This window comes from Zalophus californianus, chromosome 4, assembly GCF_009762305.2.
Source record: "Zalophus californianus isolate mZalCal1 chromosome 4, mZalCal1.pri.v2, whole genome shotgun sequence".
Classification (NCBI taxonomy): Eukaryota; Metazoa; Chordata; class Mammalia; order Carnivora; family Otariidae; genus Zalophus; species Zalophus californianus.
In genome coordinates, this window is record NC_045598.1 from 111,382,667 (window position 1) to 111,389,901 (window position 7,235).

The 7,235-nt window shown below is 40.3% G+C and overlaps 1 pseudogene; it reads left to right on the forward strand.

Annotated features, from left to right (window-relative positions):
* Positions 1-1,244: 1,244 nt before the first annotated feature.
* LOC113936871 lies at positions 1,245-2,137 on the forward strand (annotated as a pseudogene).
* Positions 2,138-7,235: the final 5,098 nt, after the last annotated feature.

Consider the following 7,235-nt stretch of genomic DNA (forward strand, 5'->3'; position numbering starts at 1 on the left):
ACTGTCTGTGTTCTCCTCCAGGATTTTTATGATTCCCTGTCTCACATTCAGGTCTTTAATCCATATTGAATTTATTTTTGTTTGGTGAAAGAAAGTGATCCAGTTTCATTCTTTTGCATGTTGCTGTCCAGTTTTCCCAAGACAATTTGCTGCATCATCTACAATAGCCAAATTATGCATCAACTGATGAATGGATAAAGAAGATGTGGTATATATACAATGGAATATTACTCAGCCATAAAAAAATGAAATATTGCCATTTGCAACAACATGGATGGAGCTAGAGATTGTAATACTAAGCAAAGTAAGCCAGTCAGAGAAAGACAAGTACCAAATGATCTCCCTCATATATGGAACTTAAGAAACAAAACAAATGAGCAAAGGGAAAAATGAGGGGTGGGGGCAAACCAAGAAACAGACTCTTAAGTATAGAGAACAAACCGATGGTTACCAGAGGGGAGGTGGGTGAGGGGATGAGGTAAATAGGTGATGGGGATTAAGGCATGCACTTGTTGGGGCACCTGGGTGGCTCAGTCATTAAGCGTCTGCATTGGCTCGGGTCATGATCTCAGGGTCATGAGATCGAGCCCTGCATGGGCTCTCTGCTCAGCAGGAAGACTGCTTCTCCTTCTCCCCCACCCTCTGCTTGCGTTCCCTCTCTTGCCGTGTCTCTGTCAAATAAATAAATAAAATCTTTAAAAAAAAATGTTTTTAAAGGCATGTACTTGTTATGATGAGCACCAGGTGCTGTATGAAAGTGTTGAATCACTATATTGTATACCTGAAATTAATATTACACTGTATGTTAACTAACTGGAATTAAAATAAAAACTTTAAAATTTTAAAAAATAAAATTTTTTTCAAATAAATTTTTTTTTCATGTGAGTATTGAGATTCAAAGTAAAGAGAAGTTGGTCAACACCAAACAAGTGAAAGGAGATTGTACACAATATTATAGAATGTGCCAAGATATTCTGTTTCTCATAATAAAGCTGTTGCCTCTAAAAATATAATACACACATTAATGTAATGAATCAATAGCATTCTCATTTTAATGCTGCTCATCCTATGCACATTTTCTTAGTATTTCTTCGTTCCTTGTGTGCTGTTTGAATTGCATGTCACCAGTCCTTTATAACATTTTCTCAGTAATGGTAGGTTTCCTCTCTGCAGGTTTCAGTGGCCGTGGTAGCAAACTAACTTCATAAGTCCACAATGCCGCTTCTTCTCCTAGAGAACATCAAATGGCGGATGACGCTGGTGCTGCTGCAGAGCCCAGAGGGCAGGGCAGGGGGGCCTCGGGGGGCGGGGCCCTGGAATGGGAGGCTGCGGAGGTATCCTCGGAGGCTTAGGCAGCTGCATTGGGGCGGGCTCGCGGCAGCGTCGGGGCCGGGTTTGAGGCCACGGAGCTTGGGGAGGCAAGGCCAAGGACAAGGAGTGCCATCACCAAGCTAGGCCGCCTGGTCAAGGACATGAAGATCAAGTCCCTGGAGGAGAGCTATCTTTTCTCTCTGCATATCAAGGAATCTGAGATCATTGATTTCTTCCTGGGAGCATCTCTCAAGGACGAGGTTCTGAAGATCATGCCTGTGCAAAAGCAGACCCATGCTGGCCAGCGGACCAGGTTCAAGGCGTTTGTTGCCATCGGAGATTACAACAGACACGTAGGCCTGGGTTTCAAGCACTCCAAGGAGGTCGCCACTGCCATCCATGGGGCCATCACCCTGGTCAAGCTTTCCATCGTCCCCGTGAGGCAAGGCTACTAGGGCAACAAGATCAGCAAGCCCCACACTGTCCCATGCAAGGTGACTGGTCTCTGTGGCTCTGTGCTGGTGCGTGTCATCCCCGCCCCCAAGGCACTGGCATTGTTTCAGCCCCTGTGCCGAAGAAGCTACTGATGATGGCCACTATCGACAACTGACACACCTGGGCCAGAGGCTGCACTGCCACCCTGGGGAACTTTGCTGAGGCTACTTTTGATGCCATCTCCAAGACCTACAGATATCTCACCCCTGACCTCTGGAAGGAGATGGTGTTCACCAAGTCTCAATACCAGGAATTCACTGACCATCTTATGAAGATCCACACCAGAGTCTCCGTGCAGAGGATCCAGGCTCCAGCTGTGGCCACCACCTAGTTTTATACAAGAAAAATAAAGTGAACTAAAGCTTGTTAAAAAATAAATAAATAGGGGCACCTGGGTGGCTCAGTCGTTAAGTGTCTGCCTTTGACTTAGGTCATGATCCCAGGCTCCTGGGATGGAAACCCCGCATCAGGCTCCGTGGGAAGCCTGTTTCTCCCTCTCCCACTCTCCCTGCTTGTGTTCCCTCTCTTGCTGTGTCTCTCTCTGTCAAATAAATAAATAAAATCTTTAAAATAAAAATAAATAAATAAATAAATAAATAAGTCCACAATGCCAACTCTAACTGCATTGAAATTACAAAATAAAAATGGCTGTTTTTACATATTCATTAAAACAATTTAGGTCTGAGTTATTTAATATAAATTATAATCATAGTCATAGGGTATAAGATTGCAAAAAAAATAGTTTGATCTTTTTGACACAGTTGCTCTATCTACTGGATTCTTTCTCTGGATGTATTAGCTTCTCTCATTTTTTATGAATCGTTGAATTCTTCTTTTGCATTTATGATAATACATGCAACTTGTATAGTAGCAAGCCAACTGATTAGCATTTGTATTGCAAATTTTGTTCATTTATATGGAAAATTTGAACTTTCTCCAACAACAATGCCTTAATATTTCTTGCTTCTTAAGTCATAGACAGTTGCCTCTGTCAGCGTTTCTAACCTTGTGTGGGTGAGGTTATAAATATACATACATAAACACATACATGACAAATTTTCCTAGGCCTCACTCATTTGTGGGCATAATTGCTTTTATACTAAGTAACTTGAATTCCACTGGATTTTGCCCCAACATGTGTTCAAGACTCCCAAAAAGCTTTTCTAACTTCCCAGAAACACTGGAGCATAGAGATGGGACTTCTCCAGGAGGACCTGAAGCCAGCTGCAATTGCATTCTAATCCCCTGAAGCCCACGGTGCAGAATAGCCACTGCCACCTGGTGACCCTCATTCCCTGACAGCAATGATGTCCCCCGGCAGCCCTGCACCTCTGATCATTTCCCTGTTTCCAAGTCCATTCCCTTTGTCAGAAATCCCTGACAAACCCTGCTGAGCGATGAGGCCTCCACTCTTCTTTTCAATAAATAGTCATGGCAGTAGGCCCAGGGAAGTGGGGGACAAAATTTCTTTCTTTCCTGCTGTCAGTGTATCTAAACAGTGCTATTTGTATCTTAATAAAATAGCCCTGTGTTATTTTCTTCTAGTGCCTCTCATCACAGCACCCACAGATCACAACCTGACCAGTTACACCAGTTGTAATGCGGAGGCCCTTTCTCCAGCCTTAGTCTCTCGTTGGATATGGGTTTTTGTGGGTCTTCCCAGTTTCCCCGTCTGTCCATACATATATAAGCCTAACTTCAAATATGTTAGGACCTACCGCACACCTATTTGTATGTATTTAAAAACAGTCTCACTTGGGGGCACCTGGGTGGCTCAGTGGGTTAAGCACCTGACTCTTGATTTTGGCTAAGATCATGAACTCAGGGTCCTGAGATCAAGAACCCCACCTCCAGCTCCTCGCTCAGCAGGGAGTCTCTCAAGATTCTTTCTCCCTCTCCCTCCCCCTCTGCTTCTCTCTCTGCATGCATGTGGGTGCTCTTTCCCTCTCTCTCTCTCGAATAAATAAATAAATTAATTTAAAAAAGGCAGCCTTACTGAGTTTTCTCCCTCTCTCTTCACCATGATACTTAGTCCCTTCTCTTCTCTGCTTAGAAAAAAAGAAAAGAAGAAAGGGAGGGAGGGAAGAAGGGAGGAAGGAGATGTCAGTGATACATAACCAATCCCCAAAATCCATCTGTATTTTAGCATCCCTCATATCCCTTATCTTCTTAATTTTTTTTCATTTTACTTTTATTTAGCCCTTTAGCAGCTGAAACTTACAAAGTAATTTGTTCAGCTACTGATCCTTTCTTGTTTTCTACACAGTAACAGATGAAAAGAAATTGGCTTTTCCTGCAAAACAAAAACAAAAACAAACAAACAAAAATCTTTAGAGTTTTGAGGTTTCTTGCACCAGAGTGTGCCCCAGAATTAGTATCTGCTCCTTTCTAAATCCTTCCTGAATGTAGCCTCCTTGGAGTATTCGGTGGGGCAAGTCTAAGATTTCATATCAATCTGGTGGATGGCCATAAAGCCAAATTTAACTAAATTAAAAATACAATGGTCCTTGTCTTTGGATAGCAAAGAGAAAATCCATATTCAATAGCCTGTATGACCAGTTAGCTTTTTAGATCTTCTTGCCTCTAACAACCACATTACATAACTAACAAAACAACCAGCTACTTGGCTTTTCCAAGGCAAGAGGCCACATGATGTCACAGAGGCTACTCTGGACAGGAATCTATAGCTCATGGGGAGAGTGGCACTGAGAAGATCTGGGAAGCCCACAGACTGGGGCCCACACACCTTACCCCTTCAGTTTCATCATTCCTAAAATGGGAATAAATGTCACTTATTTCCTATGATGATTATGATAATGTAATTAGTATATGAGAAGCTTTTATAAAGTGTTTATTAAATGTTATTAACTCAATTTAGAATTCTTGATTTTCCATATCTGACTCTAGTCTTGTTTATTTTAAACTTTCCTTAATTACACAACATTGATCTCTTTCATTTTGTTATTATTCATTATACTACATCATTTTCCACTTTAAATAGTAATCATTATTATGGTTATAAGAATGGTAATGTGCTAATTATATTAATAATGAGTCATTGTTTTCTATGAGTCCCCTAAAATCTTTTTATTAAACAAGTCAAAATGTCAACTATGTTTGTTGATTACAACTTGCATTTATTATTAATTTTATCCTTGATAAGTGTTTGCACTAAACTAAGGAGTCTTTTAAAACTCTAGCTAAGAATGCTATCCTATCCACTTGGATTCATTGTCACCATGTCTCACCAGTGTTATCTTATGAGTTTGAACTTCCAAATTAGGGTGACCATTTATCAATAAATTAAAAATTAACCAAAGGATAAATAAGGGATAAGATCTTCCAGATGAATAGCACTCAAATGAATATTAATTTGCAGAGATAAATATGGCATACAAAATAGTATTAAAATTATTTTGGCTATATAGGTAGGTATTTTAAACTATTTTGCATGTGTGTAAATTGTGCAATATTTCTCTTTTTTTAAGGTTTTATTTATTTATTTCAGAGAGCGAGAGGGAGAGACAGAGCTCATGCAAGTGGGAGAGCAGAGGGAAGAGTGGAGAGGGAGGGACATGGAGAGGGAGAGAGAATCTCCGGCAGACTTCCTGCTCAGCTCAGAGCCTGCCAGGGGCTCAATCTCACCAGGACCCCGAGATCATGACCTGAGCCAAAACCAACAGTCAGATGCTTAACCAGCTGAGCCACCCAGGCACCCCAATTGTGCAATATTTCTATAAAATGTATTTTCTTTTCGGTGTCATTAAGTACCTACACATAGTCACTTACAGGAACTTTATTTTTTTTTTAAGATTTTATTTATTTATTTGTCAGAGAGAGAGAGCACAAAGCAGGGGGAGTGGCAGGCAGAGAGAGAGGAAGAAGCAGACTCCCCACTGAGCAGGGAGCCCAATGTGGGACTCGGTCCCAGGACCCTAGGATCATGATCTGAGCCAAAAGCAGATGCCCAACCGATTGAGCCACCAAGACGTCCCTTACAGGAACTTTAGAAAGAAACTTCTGACAGATTCAGAATAGTATTTATGCCCTTCAATGCTCGTCCTCCAACCTTATTGAGTATCTATGGGCCCAGATGAGCTAACACTATTTTTTTCAGGCAAAATCACTTTCAAACCCATTTACACACAGTTTGAAATTGTTGTAATTTTTCTAACAGACACATCTTTTAAAGTATGACCTTATTTACTAATCTTAATCATAATATACACAACTACAATTTATAACATCTTTACCTGGTTTTCATTTTCCTAACCTATTTTAGAATGTTTCTTTCTTTCCTTTTTTTTTTAAGATTTTTTTTATTTGACACAGCGAGAGAGGGAACACAAGCAGGGAGAGTGGGAGGGGGAGAAGCAGGCTTCCCAGGGAGCGGGGAGCCCGATGTGGGGCTCAATCCCAGGACCCTGGGATAATGACCTGAGCTGAAGGCAGACACTTAATGACTAAGCCACCCAGGCACCCCTAGAATGTTTCTTTTTTTAAATTTAAAATCGTGTTCCAGAGTTGGCTTACTTTTATTTCTTTCCTTTCCTTTCTTTCTTTTTTTTTCCAAGTTAGTGAAGTGGAAAGAATAGGGACAGTGTCATCAGAATTCCAATATCAACACACTCAATGTGTAAAATTAGGTAATCTACCAGGTTTCTTGTTGCTCATTTTCTTCACTATAAATGGAGATAATTATCTCTACCTTCCAAAAGCATTACAGCTGGGCTCTAAAAAAATTATATGGCATGAAACTCTCATTATTCTTATTTTTACTGTCAAATGTTAGTATTTAGAGGGATGGCAATAAATGTCTATAATCATGCAGTCACTACTGCTTGAATAATATTGGATATTACTGAAATATGTCTAATGATTCCTTGAAATTTTGTTATTTAGTCCATCCTTTTTAGGGTCCCTGGCTGGCTCAGTCAGTAAGGCATGCAACTCTTGATCTCGGGTTTGTAAGTTCAAATCCACCTTGGGTATAGAGATTACTTAAAAATAAAATCTTAAAAAATATACTTTATAGAGCATTCTTTTTATGTTAGTAAATTGTTCTAAGTTAATGTTGTTGTCATATATATTATATTCAGAACATCTCTGACTTCTATTTGTGTTTTCAGTTCATTCAAGTTTTATTCACTGAGCAGCATCTATGTTCTCACACTCGTCTAGTTACACAAGTTAGCCAGGCAGGTCCTTGCTCTTTAGGATGCTAAATAAACTCTTTGAGGATAAAAGAAAAGTAAGCAAAGGGAATTTCCCTTTGATTCCATATGACAAATACAACGATGGGGTAAATAAAGGATAATAAGGTGCTATAGAGAAACATTAGGCTAAGCCAGGTTGGGGAGGAGCAAAGGAAGCCTGAAGGGTGGATGTGGATGATGAGGATTTTCCAGAGATTTACATCAGTACACCTT